General features: G+C 36.8%; 4 pseudogenes; 3 read left to right on the forward strand and 1 right to left on the reverse strand.

The window, feature by feature from the left end:
* The first annotated feature begins 607 nt into the window (after positions 1 to 607).
* On the forward strand, positions 608 to 2,600 carry LOC149099376 (uncharacterized; annotated as a pseudogene).
* A 6,315-nt stretch (positions 2,601 to 8,915) lies between these two features.
* On the reverse strand, positions 8,916 to 9,828 carry LOC149099377 (uncharacterized; annotated as a pseudogene).
* LOC149099378 (uncharacterized) lies at positions 9,796 to 10,952 on the forward strand (annotated as a pseudogene).
* Positions 10,953 to 16,522: 5,570 nt separating this feature from the next.
* LOC110052250 (uncharacterized) lies at positions 16,523 to 17,857 on the forward strand (annotated as a pseudogene).
* Positions 17,858 to 22,854: the final 4,997 nt, after the last annotated feature.

Genomic DNA, 22,854 nt, shown 5'->3' on the forward strand with positions numbered 1-22,854 from the left:
CCAAACCTCTGGGCTTCAATAAAATTTATCATGTTATCACTTTAGAGTGTCGTATATCATGGTTTGAACTGCATGATCATGAACATGATCAGTAGAAGGGGCGTTCTTAACATAAAATCAGTTCTTTGATAAAGATTTGATATTTTCTCCAAGCAAAAATGACATTTCTTTTCATGAGAAATTCAAATCACCTTTGGGGCATCCTTGAGATATTTATCAACCTCGTCATCAGTAGTATCTGGAAAATTTGCACTTCCCAACTGCCATCCTTGCTTCAGTTCATCTGGAGGTGGTAACTTAATGAGGCCATTCTCGACCACTAACTTGTTTTCACTTGTTTGTTTTTTTTATGTTTTCCTCCTCTTTAACACCTAGGCTTTTAGGAACTGCAAGCTTGTACGTGTAAAACACCTCGTCACATAGTTCGTTCTTATTTCCTGATAGGTTAAGGTCTCTTTGAGGGAGATACTCTTTTAGTTCAACATGACACGAGCATGGACTCAGAATTTTTCTTTGTCCCATGCTCATGTCATGTTGATTAATTTACCTTCACATTTCATTACTGAGCTTAAGATTCACCATCTTTACTAACTTATCACTACTCATGATGAATTTGATAGCGTTGATCCTAGCGGTATGCAGGACACCTGTCATATATGAACTCAGTTAAATGACCTTGCTCTCCATGAGTTCTCGTAGCTCAGTGGATAGAGCGCCCACCTGGTGTTCGGGAGGTCATGGGTTCGATTCCTGTTGGGGACTCAGAATTTTTCTTTGTCCCACGCTCATGTCATGTTGATTAATTCACCTTCACATTTCATTACCGAGCTTAAGATTCACCATCTTTATTAACTTATTACCATTGCAAAATGTTCAAAATTAGATAGATATTTAGATTATTTTTTAATTTTATGTGGCCAGCCAGCTTTTGTATATTACATCAGTACTTCAGGTACTCTCGTAGGTTCATGTTAAAAAAAAAAACCAGCCTTTTAACCAAAAGTGACTGACAAATTTTAGTCTAGACTTAAATTTTGTAAGAATGCATTTTTTCCCAGAGGGTTTGTCTACCTTTCGTTTTGTAAATTAGCAGGTCAACATCTCGACTCAATATAAGTGGACCGCTGAGGAAAAGGTAGCTTTCAGAAATCCACACAAGTACACTGTATACTTTAGCTTTTCTATCCTTAAATTTATTATTTAAATACACAAAATACAAGTTAGTACTGGCATAAAACTTGTAAGGCCCTATTTATCATAGTAAGGAACATTGTAGTTTTCAATGATGACATTTTCATATTTACAGTATTTTTGAGAAGAATTAACAATGACCTAAGGAAAGATGTCTCGAAGTTACAAAGTGAAGCAAAGAAACGTGAAAGAACTTTGAAGTCTGCTGAATTGAAAATGAAACAAGTTGGTAACAAACTACAAGGGACTAAAATGTGCTTCCACAAAGCTGAAAAGACAATTAAAGGAAAATGATGAAAATGTAAAGAAACCTAGGCATTCCCTTGTGGGAACATTTTCTCATGGCAAAAATGGAGCAAATCACAGAACAGTCATGTTTGGCCTGCATGAGATATTTACAACATGCATGTTTGTTTTCTAGCCAAAAGACACCGATTGCATTACATCTAATTTTCAGTATTTTATTTAACTGTAGCCCCCCAACAAATGTTGTTTTCTCGCCATCCACACTGGCAGACTGGAATATTATCCTATTAGGAGAGGCCGATAAACTAATATTACGCAAAAGATTTGCAGGTAGCCAATATGATTTCCATGTATGGAGTAATGACTCCAACAAAGGTGGCAAAGAGCAGCACATTGCAGGTGTGCACAGCTGGTGCCCAGAGATCAATAAGCCCAGGGCGTATGTCCTTGGTAACAGTTTGACAGCGACTGGGTCTGGAAAACACCAGTCTGATGTAGAATATCATGTTGTTCGAGATGAATATGGCATAATGGATGTTTCAGAGCTGGTTGGGGATAATGCCTCAACCCAGAAGGGGAAAGCTAATGGTTTAATAGCAAATAATATAAGGGTTTTTGAAAAGGACATGTTCGTTTTTGGATGTTACCCCCATGTCCGGACCATTATGTTAAGAAGGATGTGCCAAGTTGGGTTTGGGGCCAAGGGTGACATGAATAACAACCATGTATTGCAACTACTCTGTAATGTATCTTGGCGTCATCATGAACGCCCAAGTCAGTACAAATCAATGTATGTATCACTAGGAATCTTAAGTAAAGAGCCACCCCTTACCCAGTCCTTTATTGACACAAGGTGGACATACTTCTGTGAGATGCTTCAGTGGCACTTGAAGTATGGTAAAGCCTGTCTGCAACTTGGAGAGAGTGTCCTGGAAATAATGCCAAAGTCAGACATCCACATCATCGACCACTTTCATCAGGAAGTGCAGTGGCCAATGTTGCAAGAAGCACTTAAAGTTGTTAACGATCACGGATCAGAGTGGTTGTCCTTCCCCGACTTATTTGGAATTGGAGCTGATCCAAGATACCAAAGTTCTTCCTGGTATTCTGTTTAAAGGGTCTTGAAATTCCTGTTACGCTGTCAACTGAAAGAGAAAAAGAAAGCAGGTCAGTGCAAAATTTCTATGTCCACAGACAAAACCTTCACACATTGGTTTGTAAGGACAGAGCTGGTTTAGTTAAATGGGCAGAAGTCTGGAACTTTAAGGAACCAAAACTACTGAATGATATCAAAAGAGTTGCAACATTACTACAGAGTAGTCTCATCAGCAAAGAAGCTAACCCCCACCTTTTTTAGTTCTATGCCAAACACATTTTCAGTATTCCTGTAAACAATGTCATTGATGAATGGCAGTTTAACCTTTCACAACTTTATCTCCAAAACAACATGTCAGAGCTGTCAAAACAAGCCTCAATAACATTTGTTGAGAACATACTTCACAGTGGAAAAACAACTGCACTACTGAAGCAGAAAGAGAAGTACATGAAGAGACAATGAAGGCATATGCAGACATGCTGACCTCAGACCTTTTGCAGGAGGCAAGAAAGAAGTGAAATACAATCCGAACATGTGAAAACTATGGGTCACTGACAGCAAAAGATGTATATCCCAAAGCTTGGGAAGCAAGGAAACTAAATAGCAACACATCAAGCATGATCCAGTCCCTTAAAGCTGAAGACTGCAAACTTGAACTGCATTGGAAAGCTTCCAGCAAAGGCACAATTGGAAAACCAGAGGTCATTCCGGCCAACTGGCATTAAGAATTCAGAACACCTGGAAAGGTTCCATCTCTTATGCAACTTACAGCTACTGAGGTATGGGGTTATGGACAGGAACTTTCAATACATGACTTACCAAGAGAATGCCAGTTCTCATACAAAACCTGCCAAACATTGCACAGTCTTTGAACATGATCTTCCATCCACTTTGGACACACATACCACCCAGTTACCCATGCAAGAAGAGTGAAAGTCAAATATGGGGTGGCTCTTTCTAAAAATGTACTTTTGTAAAAAGATTATTTTCAGTAGTAACAATTCCATACTGAATTAAACATGCTTCCACTATGTCCTATCTGAGATTCAGATAAAGTAATTAGTTTGTGAGGAGTCTTAGCCATTTGTAAAATACAAATTGTTGCATTGTAAATAATAGTGATTGTAAATATCAAAATACTTCTGAGTGATTATAAGGTAATACATGATTACTGTAAAGTTGAACAGTCAGCAGTTTACAATGAATTTGAACATACATAATTGTTTTTCATTATTATTCATATGGAGCAGTTGTTTAAAACTAGCATTATAAGTAAGCCGCATTAGTTACCAGTACCTTGCTTTGTATTTTTAAGTTTTAAATCTTTCATTTTTTTGTAACCGCCACTTCCGAAGATGCTTGCTGTAGCATGTGAAACATCAAGAAAATTTTAGATTGTTGTTCCAAACCATGGGTAGTTCATGTGTTATGTTTGTTGCCACTGTGTGCATTTTATTTCTTGTTTTTTCTCTCGTGCAACATGGTACCGCATGTACATTAGTACACTGCTTTATGTTATTTTATCTTATACAAGCTACACTCTTGTGTAATTTTGAGCAAACTTTTCATTAAAAATCACCAGTACTGACATGTTTACTGTGAAAATTACTAAACAATAACAAAAAGAAAAGGTGATAGCTAATAAAGTGACAGCTTTTCACTGCCAGCATTGTCATTAAGTGTTGGTTTTAAGTCTCGTATAAACAATGTTTCTTTTATTTTACAATGTAAATCACATTGTCCACTAGCTAAGACCTCGAAATGGTCCCATTTGATGTTATGACCGGTGGAAGTGTGACCCACTTGCGTAAGGGCTTTAAAATGCTCGACCTTTCTGTCATGCAGTCATCGCTTTGTTTTGCCGATATAGAAAGCGTCACAATCCCAGCAGCTGGCTTTTTAGACAACTTTAGATTTTTGTGAGCGATTTTAAACGATTTTTGTAAGGAAAAAAGGACTTAACTCGGCAAGTGTTCTGAAAAATCAACCTAAGATTGACAAAACCAAAAAATTTATTAAGCACAAGGATTACATCTCTCTTGGGAATCGTGGTAACAGTTTCCAAAGGACTGTTCCTATGCTTGTTTAAGACATCATTCATATTGAGGAAAATTATGCTTTTCGGGTAACCACTTAGAAGCAGTGTTTTCTTTAGATCAGAGAGAGCAGCCTGTAATGAAGAAAATGTTGAACAGATGCGAAAACAGCGATAAGTGAGGGTGCGGATCAGATTGATTTTGTACTTTCTTGGTGTGAAAGAATCCCACTTGGTGTAAAGACCTGTGAAGGTCTTTTTTCGTTGTACTGTTGTAGAAAAGGCATTTTGATGATGTTTTTTTTATTTTTTTAATTTTTTTAATGTTATTGCCTTACAGAACACAGAATAAATGATTACAGTACTAGATACTACTTGGGAATAACTACTTACAGAGCTGACATTAACTATTGTACTAGACAAAACTTATTATTCTTACAATACTATACTTACAATGTTCACACTAATAGTGTTTACAGCACCTTTGAATCCACAAAAATAAATCTAACACATTACAATAAAAACAAAAAAAACAATGAAAATGGTACAAAAGGGAAGAAAATGAAACAAGTGTTTCAAGTGTATTGTTAGGTTGATTACGTTTAGCATTACTAGTATGTGAGAGTGAAGATAAAGAGCAGATTGCTGTGAAAAGCTCGTACGTGACAGCGTATGTACGAGATGGTTGGCAAAGTTGATAGCTGCAAACACTTCAGAGGAAGTGATGCTATCTATCAGTAGGTATATAATCTGCAAGAGGTTCCCATTTTTCCATATCGCCGCTTTTTGTCTCCAACTCAAGCCTTGATTTCAGAAAGCATAGATAATGGTCAAAGTTAGGGGACATTTCTTTAGATTTGGCTAGCCAGATATGACGTTGAGCTAAAAGAAGGCAATAGTTAATTTGAAGTGCAAATTTTGATGTTTCCGGTTTCAGATCAAAAGCTGTAATGTTTAATAGGGTGGAGGTTTTGGGCATTAGTTTTATACTTTGCAGCCATTCTGATACTCTTTTCCTAAAGTTAGATGTCTCGTGACATGTCCAGAAGAGATGCATTAACGACTCTGGGCCTTCTTGACAGAAGGTGCAATTATCATTTGCCTTAAGCCCAATTTTATATAGAAAGTCATTAGTTGCTAGACGTCTGTGTAAAAATTTAAACTGGAATTCGATCAGTTTGGTACTCCTGGTGCATCGTGATGTCAAAAGGTATGCTGAGCTCCAGTCGAGATTTTCATTTCTTGAGTAGTTACAATCTAGAAGCCATTTCATTTGGCTGTTTTTTGGAACTTTGCCTTTGATTCTTGTCAGAATTTTGTATACAAGTGAGCTTACTTTTTTAGTCTCTAAAAGCTTAGTGCAAAAAGGCTTGTACTCCTGACTATTATCATGATCATCCACTTCTTTACGGAGGGTCTTTACAGCCGATATTATCCCGTAATATTTAAGAGGAGAGACACTTAAGCTGTATTTTAATTGAAAATCATTTAAAGAGAGAAAGTTGCTGCTCCCTGGTTTTTGTAAATGTTTCACTTTTGTAATTCCTTTTGCACACCAGTCCTTAAAGAATATTGGTTTGTTTGCTATTCTAATTAGAGAGTTGTGCCATAGGCTTTGTTCTTGAAACTGCACCTGGGATTTTATTTGTTGTTCGAAGTTGACCTCCGCCCAGACCTCCAAAATTTCTTTGAGAAATGCATCCGTAGCTTTAATAGATGTTGTGGTGTCTTTAACATTGAGGTTGCCAGCAAAAATATTTTCACGACCATAGTGTTTTAGAGCCAAATCAAAAAAAATTTTCCATTTTGCGTTATTGGCGGTATCTAGGTATTTCTTGATCCATGTTGTTTTTAGAGCTTTGTTAAAAGAAATAAGATCAATCATCTTTAGGCCTCCATCACAATAATCATTTATCATAATTTTGCATTTGATTTTGTCTCCCTTTCCGTTCCAAAGAAACTGATAAAACAGCTTGTTGATCTGATTTAAAGCATTGTAATTCGATGGCAAAGGAGATAGCAAATAAACTAACTGCGACGCGGCTAACGATTTCAAAACAGTAATTCTTCCCAGCAAGGTCAGTCTACAGTACTTCCAACAGCTAAGGATTTTCCTTATCTTTTCCACCTTTTCATCATAGTTTAGCAGAGCAGCTATTTCAGGCTTGACTGATAGCCACAGTCCTAATGTTTTAACTTTGGATTCCGGCCACTTTAATTCCTTTCCTGGCAGAGAAAGTCTGTCGTTTCCAATACTAGAACCGATCCACAGGGCTTCCGTTTTCTTCTCATTTAGCTTTACTAAATTCATCTAACATACTAAGGGCAGAGAGAAGAGCTTGTTCTGACCCGTCTAAAATCAGTGTAGTATCGTCGGCGTATTGGCTAATTTTAATTTCATTGTTGTTAACACATATACCTTTTATGTTCACATTGTTTCTGATTCCAGCCAGATTCTAAAGCGCAATTAAGTGCGGAGATCAAGAGGGAGGAGATATCTTTCCAGAAAACTTTATAAAATTCGGCTGGGAGACCATCTGAACCAGGTGTCTTGCCCAAATCCGTGCTTTTTACAGCTTCAGCACATTCCTTTTCAGACAAAGGACCCTCGCAGCTCTCTTGTTCCTCGAGCCCTAACACAGTTTCATTAACTTGTTGAAAGAAAAGTGACTGGGGGCCGTCATCTTCCTTGGAAGTATAAAGACTCTTGTAGAAAGATTCACATTCTGATAAAATTGCTACGTCGGAAGTGACAAATTCAGTGTCGTTAATTTTCAATTGACTTATTGTTCCTTGTTTAAAATGTCGACTTTCAAGGTTCAGAAAGTACTTGGTATTCTTTTTGCCTTCATTATACCATTGAGACTTTGAACGAAGGATTGCACCTTTGGTCCGATATTCTATTATTTTTTCGAGGTCCCTCTTTAGGGTGTTAAGTTTTTCTATAACATTCTGGCTTGGAGGTTCACTACTGTTTCCGTTGTCAAGTTGTTTTTCTAAAATCGCGATTGACTTTACTAGATCCTCTTCTCTTTTCGTTCTTTCTGATTTTTTTGATGCCGCGTAAGAAATTGATTTCTCTCTCACTTTCAGTTTTACCGTTTTCCAAAGTAAGATAGGGTTGACCGTCTCATCATTTTCATATTCGCTTACAGTATTTTCTATTGCCGCCTTGATTTTATCTAGGTAGCAAGTTTTTGATAGTAAAGAAGTATTCAGCTTCCAAAAGCCATTTCCTCTGGGGTTTGAGTGTAAAGATAAACTTAGAGTAATCATGGAATGATCAGTTTTGAACCCTGGGATAATGTCTGCCTGAGTGATATTGCAAATGGAAGTTTGGCTTACTAGAAAAAAGTCCAATCTACAGTGTATGTCGGATAACCGTTGGCACCAGGTGTACCTCTTGGTTTCTGGATTGAGAATTCTCCATATGTCGGACAAATCAAGGCTTTGACAGAAATCTTGAACTACCTTCAAGGCGTTCTTATGTGTTCTAGGAAGGCCACCTTTCTTGTCTTTAACTAAGTCAAGAACTAAATTGAAATCACCTCCCGATTATAATTTCTTCACAGTGAAAGCTGGATAAGTGACTAAAAACAGCCTGAAAGAAATCTGGGTCGTCCTCGTTGGGTGCATATACATTAGCTAGAGTTAGAAGTTTACTGTTTGTTTCGATATCACACATTACGAAACGGCCATTCGGATCCACAAAAGCCTTTAGAATCTTCAAGTTGAAGTTGTTATTAAAAAGAGTACTGACTCCCGCTTTGTTGCTGGAGCAGCAACTGAAGAGTGTTTTGTAACCCCATTCGCTAGTCCATTTGTCCCTTGTGTTTTCAGTACAGTGGGCCTCTTCCAGCATACATATTGAAAAGTTTTTTGATCTGAGCCAATTAAACACCTCTCTTCTCTTAGTATTGTTCCCTATTCCCCTGACATTAAGTTATGCTATTTTCAGATTCATTGTTTTACAAGGGATCAAAAAATTTTCATTCGGCTATTTTGCATAAATATCAGATTAGCATATAGTCTGTTTAGCTTTGTTCTGTTTTTAAGAAAAGTATTGCTTTTGGTCTGGAGTTTAGAGCATAACAAGTGAGGTATTGTGTGAGAATGGAAGAAAAGAAAAAAATACATTGTGCACCTATGTAGACGACAAATCGGTTGAAAAATATTTGACTCAGAATGACAACAGTGAAGATAACCGAACTTAAAATAATGTTTACATGGTATAAAAGAGAATGACAATAAACACGCAACAAAAAATAAAAATGACCAGTTTTTGGGGGGAGTCGATTAATCATTAATGTTTAGACACCCTTTCCTGACTTTACCTTAATGTTTCAGAAGATACGGGTTCTTGATCTGCTACATATTGTCCAGGTCTTCCTTGCAAAAAATCCGGGTTGGTGATCCACTTGGAGAGGTCTTGACAAATATTTTACCATCTAAAGTCCAGACGCTTATTAGTGTTCCCTCTCTCCGTCGCTTGTTTGCCTCTTCCACCACTCTATGCCGAAACGCGGTTAAGTTTTCGTTAATGAAAATTCGCTGTTGCCCAGAGGAGGGATAACTAGGAAAGAGGTCGGAGACTTTAACTTGTTTTAGCTTTGTGCGCTCTCTGTAAATCACTGATTTGACCTTGTGACTGCAGAACTTTGCGATTATTACCTTGCCGTAGTTGAGCTTGTGAGATATCTCAATATCTTTAGGTTTTACGGAGATGTTGAGAGCGTTTGCTACTTTGATTACCACCTCTTCTGCGTTGGAGTAAGCGTCTTGTGGTATGCCATAAAATTCTAATGAATTTTTGCGAGTATACTGCTCTAGATTGTCAAGTTCTTTGCTAAGTCTTTCAGATTCCTCGTTCTGTTTTACTAACTGCTGTCTAGCGTTCTTTAGCTGCTTATCTGTGGAAGCTAGGGAATCTTTTAAAGCTTTGTTTTTGTCCTTTGCCTTCTGGATCAAGTCTTTTAAGTCTTTAAGCTCCCTCTCGTTGACATTAGCACTTGCTTTCAGCTCTTCGATTTCCTTCTTTAATGCTTTATTTTCCTGACTGATGGAAAAAAATTGTTGCTTGAATGATGATAAGAATTTTCTTTATCTCCAGAAGGCTCGGCTCGTCTTCATCTGCGTCAAGGGTTACAGTGGTTCCCTTGCAGGCTTCTTCAAAGTCCTCGTCCGCCATGTCTGGTTTCTTCGAAGTGATCGGGCTTTTTTCGGTTGAGCCGCATTCTCCACGTTTCGGGCATTTGACCCAAATTAGTCATGAGGACATCGAAGAATGGAATCTCTTGGTTTTCTTCGAGTTCTATAGTAAATTTGATATTGGGATGCCTGTTGTTGAGGGGGGACTGGGACTGACCATCATGGCGTCGAGCTCACTGCTTCGATAGCTCCACAAACTATGGCGATTTAATGATTTGTAAGCTGAAGTTTTGGTTATGCACTGTGAACAAAAAAGGTTAGATGGACTGTTTCTACACAAATATTTGGCTCACGTAGCTGGACCTGGATTTTAACGATGCCACCGAAGGAAAAAAAGCGGCCACGAGGTTCAAGTTCATCAACCGGGGAGCCTGACGAAATTCTTGAGAGGCTGTTAAGCATCCAAAATCGCATTGAAAATGGATTTACAAAGATTTATGATGAAATAGAAACTTTAAAGACTGAACTAAACGACAATATCAAGTCCGTTAAAGAAGAACTGGGCGAGACAACAAAATCTCTAAATGCTGTATGGGAAGAAGTTCAATTGCTCAAAGAAGAGAACAAAGAACTAAAAAAGCAACTTGACAGCACCACTAAAAAGAATGATACTTTAGAGAAGAAGGTCGAAACCCTAAGGAGTTGACTGGTAAAACAGGAGGATTACTCAAGAAGGGAAAATTGACTTTTTTATAATATCCCAGAAGAACCAAATGAGACGAACAAAGAATGTTTTCAGAAGCTGAGGCAAGTTTTGACCGAGCTTGGAGCGCCTTCAGATGTCAAATTTCATGTGGTTCATCGTACAGGAAAGCCAAATGTGAGCACACAAACACCTTCAACATCGAATGAAGAAGAGATGCAGGGACCACCTCGCCCGCGACCAATATTAGCCCGTTTTCTATCTCGTATGGACTGCGATTTGGTGTGGTTTAAGAGAAAGGAATTGCTGAAGAGCGCCCGTTTCCCGACTGTATTTATCGACAAGGATCTCTCTCCAGAATCTGCTAAAGACCGAGCTAAATTACGTGTGCTGCCTTTAGGAAAGCTAAACAACTGAACATTGCTAAGGTACTACTCAGAGGTAAAAGCCTAATTATAAATAGTAGTAAATATTCTGTTGACACATTACCAGAGTACTTGCTGCCAAGCGAGCAATCAACTACTCCTGAGTAAAAACCTTTGATTGACTTTATTTCCATTTTATTTTGTAAAGTCGATGATCGGCTTTTATTGTTTAAAGCGCCACCAAACCTCTATAATTGGCTAGGCTATCTCTATCTATAAGAACACTCAACTGATAGGCAATTTATAAGTCTTAACTTTGCTTTGGTGCCGCTAATGTTGTGATATAAATGGTAATTAGAATTGCGATAAAATTCTTGCATACCAAAATTTAATGGAAGGAAACACCAAAACATTTAATTTGCCAAAGTTTTTTCATTAGCACCTAACATTTTTGTTTTGTTTTTATAACAATAGCTGAATAAGTCCAAAGTCCCAAGGGTCCAAACCAAGGTTCAAATCTTGAGACCCTTTTACCATCTAATTAGTTTAGTTTTTTGTTTTAATATGTGTTTAAAATGTCTATTTAGTGAGTGTACGTGTTATTGCTTCTATGTATACTGCGTAGACTTTTCTTTTGGAGCTGCCAGTTTGGAAACAGCTCTTTTGAGTCATATAATAATTATACAATGGCAAGCAAAAAGGAGAATGTGAATTTTAAACTTCTTTCGCTTAATGTACATGGAATCCGTTCGCTTGAAAAAGGAAAGCTTTGTTTATCTGGTTGAATAAGCAAAAAGCAGACATTATTTTTCTCCAAGAAACGTACAGTTCAATAGAAATCGAGAATATATGGAGAACCCAATGGAATGGGAAAATGTTTTTCACGCATGGCTCAAATCACAGTTGCGGCGTTATAACACTCATTAGAAATGATTTAGATTTTGAAGAAGAATCCTGCAAGTGCGACCAAAACGGTAGATTTATAATTTTGAATGCGTCTGTGCAAGGAGTTAAATATGTCTTTGCCAACATCTATGCACCAAATAAGGTACGTCATCAATGTACTTACTTTAAAGATTTATATGAAAAATTGGATGACATCATAACAAGCGCTGAACAAAACGTTATCATTGGAGGTGACTTCAATGTCACTATTGATTCAAGTCTGGACTGTTTGGGTGGTTCACCAGCAAAAAAAGAATCGGTTAAGATTCTTGAAGAAATCTGTTTGGATCTGGATTTGATCGATATCTGGAGAGTAAGAAATCCAAAAGAGAGGCTGTTTACTTAGAAGCAAACCAAACCTTTGATCCAAAGAAGACTAGATTTTTGGCTGATTAGCGACACCTGCCAAGACAAAGTCGAAGTCGAAGAAGTTAAAATTATACCTTCTATAAAGTCAGATCATTTAGCAATTACATTAATTTTTAATGGCATAGAAGAACAAAAGCATGGTCCATCTCATTGGAAATTCAACTCTAGTTTGACTAAGGATGACGAGTATGTAAAACTCATTAGTGAAAGTGTACCCGTTTGGATTGAGGAATTTAAAGAGGTCAATGACAAAAGAGTGCTCTGGGATCTTATAAAATATAGAATCCGACAAGTTTCTATAAAATATAGTAAAGGGAAAGCACGGCTAAGAAAAGACAAATTGCTAGAAATAGAAACACTTCTTAAAGTGTACCAGGAAAAGTGCTCTACTAATCCGTCAGCAGAAAATATTGAGCAGCTTGAAATTCTTCAAAGTAAGTACGATGCACAGTTTGATTACCTTTCGAAAGGAGCTATTATTCGTTCGAGAGTGTCCTGGTACGAGAAGGGTGAAAAAAATAATAAGTACTTTCTAAGCTTAGAATCTCATAAAAAGGCCAAAAGTTGTGTCCGTAAAGTTTTTACTAAAAAAGGAACTTTAAGCTCAGACCCAAAGAAAATTATGAATGAGATTGAAGATTTTTACACAGATTTATACGGTCTCAAGAGTAACTTACCAGAATTTGCAGATTCCTTTTTTCAACATTCTGCAATTCCTAAACTCTCACCAGATAGAGCAGCAACTTGTGAAGGAAAGCTAATGGTGGAAGAATGTTTTAAAAGCCTACAATCCTTTAAAGAAAACAAATCACCAGGAAATGATGGACTTACTGTAGAATTTTATAAAACATTCTGGGGTGTTCTGGGTAATCTTCTAGTAGAAAGTCTAAATTGTGCTTTTGACTACGGTGAGTTATCAAATTCACAAAAGCAAGCGATTACAACTTTGATAGAAAAGAAAGGAAAAGACAGAAGACATATTTCCAATTGGAGACCAATCTCATTAATAAAATAATGTGGATGCAAAGATTGGATCAAAAGCAATTGCAAGAAGACTTCAGGAGGTTTTACCTGATATAATACATCATAATCAAAATGCTTATGTTAAAGGAAAGTCTATCTTTGACGCAGTTAGAAGTCTTGACGATATTTTAGAATTTACTGAACGGAAAAAGATCAAAGGCTTTATGCTAGCAATTGATTTTAAAAAAGCGTTTGATTTGCTTAACAGAAGTTTTATGTTTGAAACGCTGTTAACTTTTAACTTTGGCCCTTCCTTCGTGCGTTGGATTAGGACTTTATCAAATATAACAAGTTCAGTTATGAATAATGGTTTTTCGACGGGCCCATTCAACGTACGGAGAGGTGTTAGACAAGGTGACCTCCTATCAGCGTATTTGTTTATTATCTGTCTTGAAATTCTTACCATCTCCATGCATGAAAATAACAATATCCAAGGGATTCAAGTTGATAAGGAAGAAATTAAACTTAAAATGTTTGCCGATGATGTTACAGCCTTTGTAAGAAACAGGAGATCTCTCGAAGCCCTTCTCTGCACTACCGACTTGTTTAGTAAGTGCTCTGGACTTGAAATCAACTCTGAAAAAACTGAATGTATGCTTTTGGGTAATCAAGTCTCCTTGGCAGCAATGGATGTCATTTCCTCCAAAAACATCCGAATTAAAGACACGGTTAAAATTTTAGGTGTTTACTTTACTTACAATGAAAGTCAAAGAAAAAAGTTAAATTTTGATGAAATTCTTAAATCCATTAAAGAAACGTTGCAAAGGTGGAAGTGGAGGGACCTTACCATTCTAGGAAGAATTCAGATTGTAAAGACGTTTGTGACACCATTGTTCATGTACCGAGCCAGTTTAATTTGTGTGCAAAAAGATACCGTAATGGAAGTCAACAGATTACTCTTCCAGTTCATCTGCAAAGGAAAAGATAAAGTCAAACGTTTATCACTTGTAAGTGATATCGATAAAGGTGGACTAAAAGCGCCTCATGTAGAATCGATTATTAAAAGCCAAAGGATCATGTGTTGCAAGAAATTTGCCGATGATCAACAAAGTAATTGGAAGATTATTTTTTCCCATTACCTAAAAAATGTGGGGTCGAAACTACTTCTGTGCTGTGCTTTTGACTTAAAGAAGTTGCCTATTAATTTACCCATTTATTATGAAGAATGTCTGCGATGTTTTGCAGAATATTCATGCGTGAGTAGAATAACTGAGCAAGCACTTTGTCAAGAAATACACAATACAGTGATTTGGAACAACAAGTTTATTTGTATACAAGGTAGGTCCATTTTCTACGAAGAGTTATTTAGAAAAGGAATTATTACACTTGGCAATCTTACGACTAAAGAAAATGCAGTATTCACAGGGTTTCAAATTATTACAAGCTCTTCGCTTACATCCAAAGAAAAGTTTCAGCTAATGGCAATCATAGACGCATTACCTGCACAGTGGCGACAACATTTAAAAACCTGCAATAATTTTTGAAAAACTCTACGTTTTCCAGTAACACACAGTTACACCTAAATGGCCACAATGTAAACTTGGATAAGGTCATATCCAAGAGCATTTATAACGAAGTTCGCTCAAAGAACGAGAGTGTACCAACTGCACAGCTAAGGTATACAGAGACATACAGCGAGACACTGGAATGGGAAGAGATATATCGAATTCCCTTCAAAGTAGCTATTGATTCTAGATCCCGTGAATTCCAATACAAGATATTACATAGATATTTAGCGACAAACAAGTTTCTCCACAAAATTGGCCTAGTACCTTCGCCTCTGTGCACTTTCTGCAAAAAAGAAAGTGAGTCTATCGAACATCTACTAATAAAATGTGAATATTCCAACAGTTTCGGGAGAGAACTAATTAACTGGCTAAATACGATAGAAATAAAAATCGAAGCACTATCAGATGTTGACAAAATGTTTGGACTTTGGAACAGACAAGTAGACTTTTATCTTCTCAATCATCTGTTGATCTTACCAAAACAACACATTTACTGTTTCCTCAGTATATCAAATCAAAACGGTTATTTCCGATTCTAATGGCAAGCGAACATTTCATGACGCCAAGTGGAAGAAATTTATTACAAATAATTGTATTTAGGCCGGCAGCCTAAAAGATGTAACAATTGACATAGTTTTATTAATATATTAGTAAGTATTTTTGGTATATTAGTATTTTCCTTACAAGTAGTGTTATTAGTAACAGTATTTCTTGTTTTGTTTTGTTTTTCATCTATACTAGCGTTAGTCTATGTAGTTTCTTCTAAAAAAGTAAAAATTAGCGTAGTTTTTATTCATTAATATAAATTGTTAGTAAGTATTTTGGGTGTATTAGTATTTTCCTCTTAAGTAGTCTCATTAGTAATAGTATTCCTCGTTTTTCTCCATCTGTACTCACGTTAGTTTATTTAGTTTTTCTTTCTTTTATCTGCAAATGTAATTTCAATTGTTATTGTCACTCTTATTTGTAAACTTATATAAATATCAATAAAATACAAAAAAACAAGAAAACCTGTAGCTTTGTCCTTATTGTCAAACAAGGAGAAAGTGTCATCTACATATCAAAACCAAATGGATGGACAGGCCACTGTATTACTCACCCACTGCTCCTCGAAATGGCACATAAAAATGTTAGCTAAAACAGGACCCAATGGTGACCCCATAGCAACACCATCAACCTGATCATAATATTGTCCGTCAAATATGAAGTGGCTTTTCTTTGTTGCAAACTCAAGCGCAGTTTTAAGGACTGGTTGTGGTAATCTCGGAGGCTCAGGGAGAGAGTACAACTTATTGAGACAAATTTGAATTGTTTCATCAAGCAGTACATTAGTGAACAAGGAACACACATCAAAGGAACACATGATTTGATTGTTATGTTTATGAGACTTAACCCAGTCCACAAAGCTGAAAGAGTCCTTGATTGTAAACTGGCTTGTGGAGATCAGCTTCAGGACACCCACAAGAAATGAAGCAAGATTGTAATTATATGTATTAATGGAGGAGACAATCGGACAAAAAGGGCAGCCAGATTTGTGAATCTTGGGAAGACTGTAAAGAACACCAGCAGTTGAACCACAAGAATCTTTTAGAAAAAACAAGGTTGAAAGGAATTGACAGTAACTTAATATAGTGAAATGTAAGGCAGAGCAGTGTTTATTAAAACCTGATGTAACTGATAAAATGCCTCTAGGCCTTCATTAGCTAGGAATCTAGAAGGCAAATCTCGAATTTCACCATTTCGTTTTTTTTGATATCACCGCCTCTGCCCACTGAGGAGGGCAAAAAAGTAAAAAAAATAAGTATTTCTGCCACTTACACAACGAAAGAGAAAGAATTAAAATGGTAGCACTTTCAGCTGTGTCCCATTCTTCCTTCTTTGAATGTCTATGGGCCAAAAACTTCACGTTTAAAGACAATATTTGCCAGAAAGTTTACAATAATTTGACTGGAGCAAGTGTTTCCGAGAAACGGTTTGACTGTGCATGTCATAAATTTTTTCCTGCTGATGTACTGCATACCATTTGGTGAGGCCTAAATTTGACATCTAAACCACATTGAACATCATAGATTATCTTGACAAGGATTTCAGGGCAGAGGAAATGTTTTATTCTAGGCTAATCAATATGGATATTTCACTGAAAGCTGAGTTTAGATGCTCTATTTCCTAGTGTTACCTGACAGGATACTTGTGAAGAGAGAATCTGAAACTGGACTTATGGCTACCATCCATAGTTATCTTCGAGCACAGTGTGGTGATGTGGGTGATGGCACTGAATGTGTGTTTTGTGGACCTTCAAAGCAGAATAAGATTGAAACATGGTGGAAAGAACTATTGGAGAGAATGGAAAGGTTTTTCAAGATTCAGTTGGGCACTTTGGTAGAGGATGGTGATTATGATGCAAGTGATGACAATGATGGGTAAACATCAGGCACTGGTATTATACCATCATTACTTAATTGTACCACTCATCTTAGGTCCTGTTTTAATAAAGAAAACTTGTCTCATTTTCCTTTAAAACATGGTAACCATTTACATTTTAGAAAAACAATTTCCTGGTTACAACTTACAAGGGTCACCCTCTTGCAGCTAGGGTCACTCGTGTTCAAAGGTTGGTTCACCCTCTTAGCTGGGAACACATTTATACCTGCCCAAAGAGGCATGGTAGGGAAAAGTGTGGTTGCAGTAGCAGAGGAGCAGCTGAGAGAGGTTGCTGAATTGGCAAACGTTGTTGATGGTATTGATGACTTTCTACCTGAGGATTTTAGACAAGAATGTCAATGACATTTGCCCAACACTGAGGATATTGAGCCAGATCCAGCACCTAATGCATTTTTGTATCTTAAATCAAATTTTAGCATGTAAAGAGGTTGCACAAAATCTGCATCACACAGGAGAAGTTTTGATAAATGAACATTAAAAAAGTGATGCAACCTCCTAAGTTTTACTGTTGGAAATCTGATATATCATATTGGTTTTGTTGGTTTTTTAAAAAGGTCCCTGTTCCCAATGTTGGTTTACCAAAAATTTATCTTGCTTTGTCTGCAGTAACTGGCATCATTTAGTTGAAAATTTTACAACAGGAATATTTCTGTGAAGTATATATGAAATAATTCATATTTGAACTGCGGTAGTAGATGAAAGTGAAGTATGATCATTGCAGTAAATTTTCCAATTTAAGCAACTGGAAAGAAGAAGCCTGAAAAAAAATCAGGGCTTCAACGGGACTCGAACCCGTGACCTCCACGATACCGGTGCGATGCTCTACCAACTGAGCTATGAAGCCACACACTGGGAGCGAGGTCAATTAATTGAGTTCATATCTTCCCGTGAGTGAAATGATGTGAAGTATATATGAAATAATTCATATTTGAACTGCGGTAGTAGATGAAAGTGAAGTATGATCATCGCAGTAAATTTTCCAATTTAAGCAACTGGAAAGAAGAAGCCTACTACCCCAGTTCAAATATGAATTATTTCATATATACTTCACATCCTTTCACTCACAGGAAGATATGAACTCAATTAATTGACCTCGCTCCCAATGTGTGGCTTCATAGCTCAGTTGGTAGAGCATCGCACCGGTATCGCGGAGGTCACGGGTTCGAATCCCGTTGAAGCCCTGATTTTTTTCAGGCTTCTTCTTTCCAGTTGCTTAAATCGGAAAATTTACTGCGATGATCATACTTCACTTTCATCTACTACCGCAGTTCAAATATGAATTATTTCATATATACTTCACATCATTTCACTCACGGGAAGATATGAACTCAATTAATCGACCTCGCTCCCAATGTGTGGCTTCATAGCTCAGTTGGTAGAGCATCGCACCGGTATCGCGGAGGTCACGGGTTCGAATCCTGTTGAAGCCCTGATTTTTTGTCAGGCCTCTTCTTTCCAGTTGCTTAAATTGGAAAATTTACTGCGATGATCATACTTCACTTTCAGGAATATTTCTGTAAATATTGTTATTGTGAAACAGAATAATCGTCATTATAACATTAATTTTGTTCTTGAATCATCACTTTGAACAATCAGAACAAAAAGAGGACAACTTTAAACAATGTTCATCGACTCAACTGTAAATGTACACTCTAACTAAACTGTGTTATGCACCTGTCAGTTGGTAGGGTTTGACATTTTCCCTAAAACATTCAAAGCCCCACCCCTGAGACAACAATAACTTTTAAGTGCAAACAAAGTCACCCACCCTGGAGCAACTCTTGATTGGCCCAAATCCCACCCTTAAGCCCTCATTACTGCTCACGGTCCCCCTGGGTATAACGTTAGGTGCATCAATAAGAAAGCGAGTAGAGTTGGAAAATTATAGAGAATAACAAAGGATCAGAATAGTTGCAAGTCTGTAGATGCATTCAAGCCTGTGTTAGCAAAGAGGTGTTGCTTGAAAGAAAAGGCTTCACTAAATAGTAGCTTTGAAGGCATCTAGAGAATTGAAATTATTCTGATCTTTTGTGAATTCTCTGTATATAATTTTTTGACTCTGGTTACTTTGTTATTTGCCTGACGATGCATTTGTAATAATACTTCATTAGAACATGTGTGTTTTTTCCTGCATCTTCATTTTCCATATTTTAGACCAATGATGCAGTTTTTTGGATTAGTTATTTCGATGCAATTTGAATCCTAGATCAGAAAGTTAGCGTAGTTGAGCTTTGCATTGGAACTGTCTTGTGTCATACATTTTGAGACAGATTTAAGAATGAATGAGACTAAGTTTTTTGTTAAGAAATGTATAGAATGGTGTGTTTTTGTGTTGTATATTTGTTGTTTTGTTTAATTTTGGACAGATGTGTTAGATGTTATAATATTGGTAGTGAGAAGTAGATTATAAGATATTGGGAATGGTTGCTATGATCAAAGTCTAAATAGGATAAATTTCCCTGCATAAAATAAAAGAAAAAGTTAAAATGATATCAGTTGCATTGAAAATGTGTTTAGGCATTATGTAACAAGCCTGACATTAATATTTCTTTTCAGTCTAGTTTAGTGAGAAACGTTTTTACAGGTGATGGTTGCATTTTCTTCACATAGTAGTATTTTGTACTGCTTTATGTGACTGAGTTTGATGAAGATTGTGAATAATTGCTAACGTGAGCTATTTGTCTTTTTCCCCTTGAAGTAACAAAAAACAACAATCTCAACAATGACAATTAAAGTGGAAGCTTGTGAGTCAGTTTGCAACTGCAGTATTTGTGAGTTACATGTATCTTCCTGACACAGTTTTGGTGGCATTGAATGATGAGCTATTTCCTGTTGTTATTTGGGTTATGCATATACATACATACATAAATGGAATAAGAGCAATAAGGACTAACAAAATAGTCTTAGTCTGATGACATGGTAGTATTTGTGACTTTGTTTCAGGTGTATTTCATGAGTCGTTTGTAATGTTACTTTATATCAACAGTGGAACGACAACAGTAAGATTGAAATGACTATTCCAACAATGGTTCATCATGAGTCATTTCCATTGTTGCTTTATATCAACAGAGGAACAATAATGGTAAGATTAAAATGACTAGTCCAACAATTGTTCATAATGAGTCATTTGCAATGTTACTTTATATCAATGGAGGAACAAGAACTGTAAGATCGAAATGACTATTCGAACAATTGTTCATCATGAGTTAATTCCATTGTTACTTTATACATGTATCAATGGAGAAACAACAATGGTAAGATGAAGTGACTTGTCCAACAAAATCAGTGTCTGATTCTTTGTCCCTGACACAATTGAACCAGGCAACAAAATCAGCCAAGCAAATATTTCCTAACTGTTTTGATCGTGTTTGGTATCACTTAATGATGTTATCAGATTCTATACCACATGAGTTATCTGGTAGCTCCTTGATCTTGTCTAATTTCTTTAACAGGAATGCCCTTTCATCAGGATGTGAAGAGTTAATGAACTGAAAGTCCCGGATAGATCTTCTCACTGGCATTTGTAACACCAAGTATGCAGCCTCTTGAGCACTTATTTCTACAGCTTTCAGAAATATGTTTCCAATATGCCTTACTCTTTGAGCAATATTTTTGTTGCCTATCTTAACTTCTTTGGTTGCTTTTTCCAGAAGCCTGCTCATGCCTCTCTGCCCTTTTGTAATGTAGGATAAAACATAAGTTGCACAAGCATAAGGGTCTAAGACATATTGCAGATCTATGTTTGCCCTTCATGCTTTCAGTAATTGTGTATTGTAATTATTTATCCTTATTTCTGATGGCAGTCTCTTTAAAAATAATGGGTTACCCTTAATTGTGTGCCTTAAGTGTTATTGTCAGAGAAAACCAGGCAGTACCAAAAGATCGAGGTCGGCCGTTTACCTTCATCTTGTCACAGCATGAAAGCTATCTGAAAAGATTAACAACCGTGATATTTGCCGAGGTAGGCGTTCGTTTTTCTTTGAGATATCACCACATCATGATTTTGGCCGGTCAAGTGGTCTAAAATGGCCGAAATTGCGGGCAACTTTAGGTGAGCCTAAAAGATACTTGGTACAAATTCCAGAAACTCTTATTTTTGTGAGATAATATTTGTCCCCTTATGAGTTGATTAAGAAATATTAGAGGTCTTTCGCTTTAATTCTATGGCTTTCACGAGGTGCCAAATATTGCCACCGAATCGTCAATGAGCGTAACAAAAATTTTAGCCATTTTCAGTGAGTCGTTTTTCAAAAGTGCGGCAGTTTATTTCCACAAAAATGCATTTTTGTGATAGTCTTTTGCACTGTTATCAAAATCCAGTTGAGTTAAAATTGGTATCTACAGGCAAATCGGAGTAATTGGTCTCGCAAAGTCCAAAAAAAATCATTAGTCAGCAATATTTCCCGCCAAATTTTTTAGGGAAGAATATCACTTTATACCGACTTTCTGCCATTGATATTGATGACTTACTGAAAGATCTGCAAAAAAATAGTTAGCTAGACTGCAGAATAGAATATTTAAGCTGTGACATCGTTATTGACCTATTTCCGTCTACAGTCCACAACTTCCGTCGACATTACACCCTCACGATACTCGTTTATTGGTTGTGCATGTGTGCACATGAATGAGCTAAAAATGATGTACTTTAAAAGGGGATTTCATTTGTCAATTATTCCACTGCCCCTAACAATAAAAAAGTGTCCACAAGACCATTTTTGTAGGCGTCGATTTTCACTAGTCTCCTTGTTGCATGCAGTCGGGGTCGCTTCTTCGCAGTCATGTAATAGAGTGTTGCTGTTAGCCTGAGAAAACATCTCCTCATCACCTAAAACAGCTGTAAGACAGAGTCATGATGAGTTTGCTCATCTAATATGACAGTATATGAAAATGTCATATGCCATAACTTTTGACACAGATGATGTCTTGCATTTCTTTGAATCTGAGTAAAATCCAAGTATAGACCTATGTGCATTTTAAGATAAGATCTAATCTTGATTCAAAGCTTAAAAACGTTTTTGCCTTCTGCTCTGTGCACAAATTCAGCAAATCCAAATCGTGTTTGCAAAACATGAAATGAACGTTTCCTCTATCTGCTATTTTGCCAATTATAGGAAAAACAGAATATAACTCTTACTACAACATTGTTAGTGGATAATACCTTGAGACAATACAGTTGATTGTCCGAGAGATGTAGCTGTGCTGTCCAAAAGAGAGTTTACTACTCTTTCCACTTTTTGGGTTTTGTCAGTGGAGAGGGTAGCATCATCTATACCTGGAAATGTTTTTGGGTTTAGTCCCTGGATTGTAACCCATTACGGGTTATACCATAACAGTCAAAGCTCCCACAAACGGACACACATGCGATTACCCGTAAATATATATGTTCACAATTGGAGATCACCGCTTACGTGAATGTATAAAGTACAGGGCTTGTTTGAGCAACAAATCAAACAGGATTTTGCCAAAGGTGGCTGTAAGTAGAACTGTACACTTATGGGAATGTCTGCTAAGAGCACTTCAACTGTATAACAAAATGAACATAGAAAATACACTATATAGTAAAACTAATAAGTAAAATTTATTTCATTTTCGCCATAAGCCTTTAGAATGTTTTGATTAATGAAAATTAAAACATAGAGTTGAATGCACTTACCTTCAGGTCTATCATTGTCTTTTAAAACACCACAGTGCTTAAAAACATGGATGTCAGTTGGTACAGAAGGGTGCTTTGCAGATAAAAAATCCAAATGTTCCTTGCAAAATGCCTTTTTGTGGACTGGGGC

Source organism: Orbicella faveolata, unplaced genomic scaffold, assembly GCF_042242905.1.
Source record: "Orbicella faveolata isolate gen_17 unplaced genomic scaffold, um_ofav_v1 contig_46, whole genome shotgun sequence".
NCBI lineage: Eukaryota > Metazoa > Cnidaria > Anthozoa > Scleractinia > Merulinidae > Orbicella > Orbicella faveolata.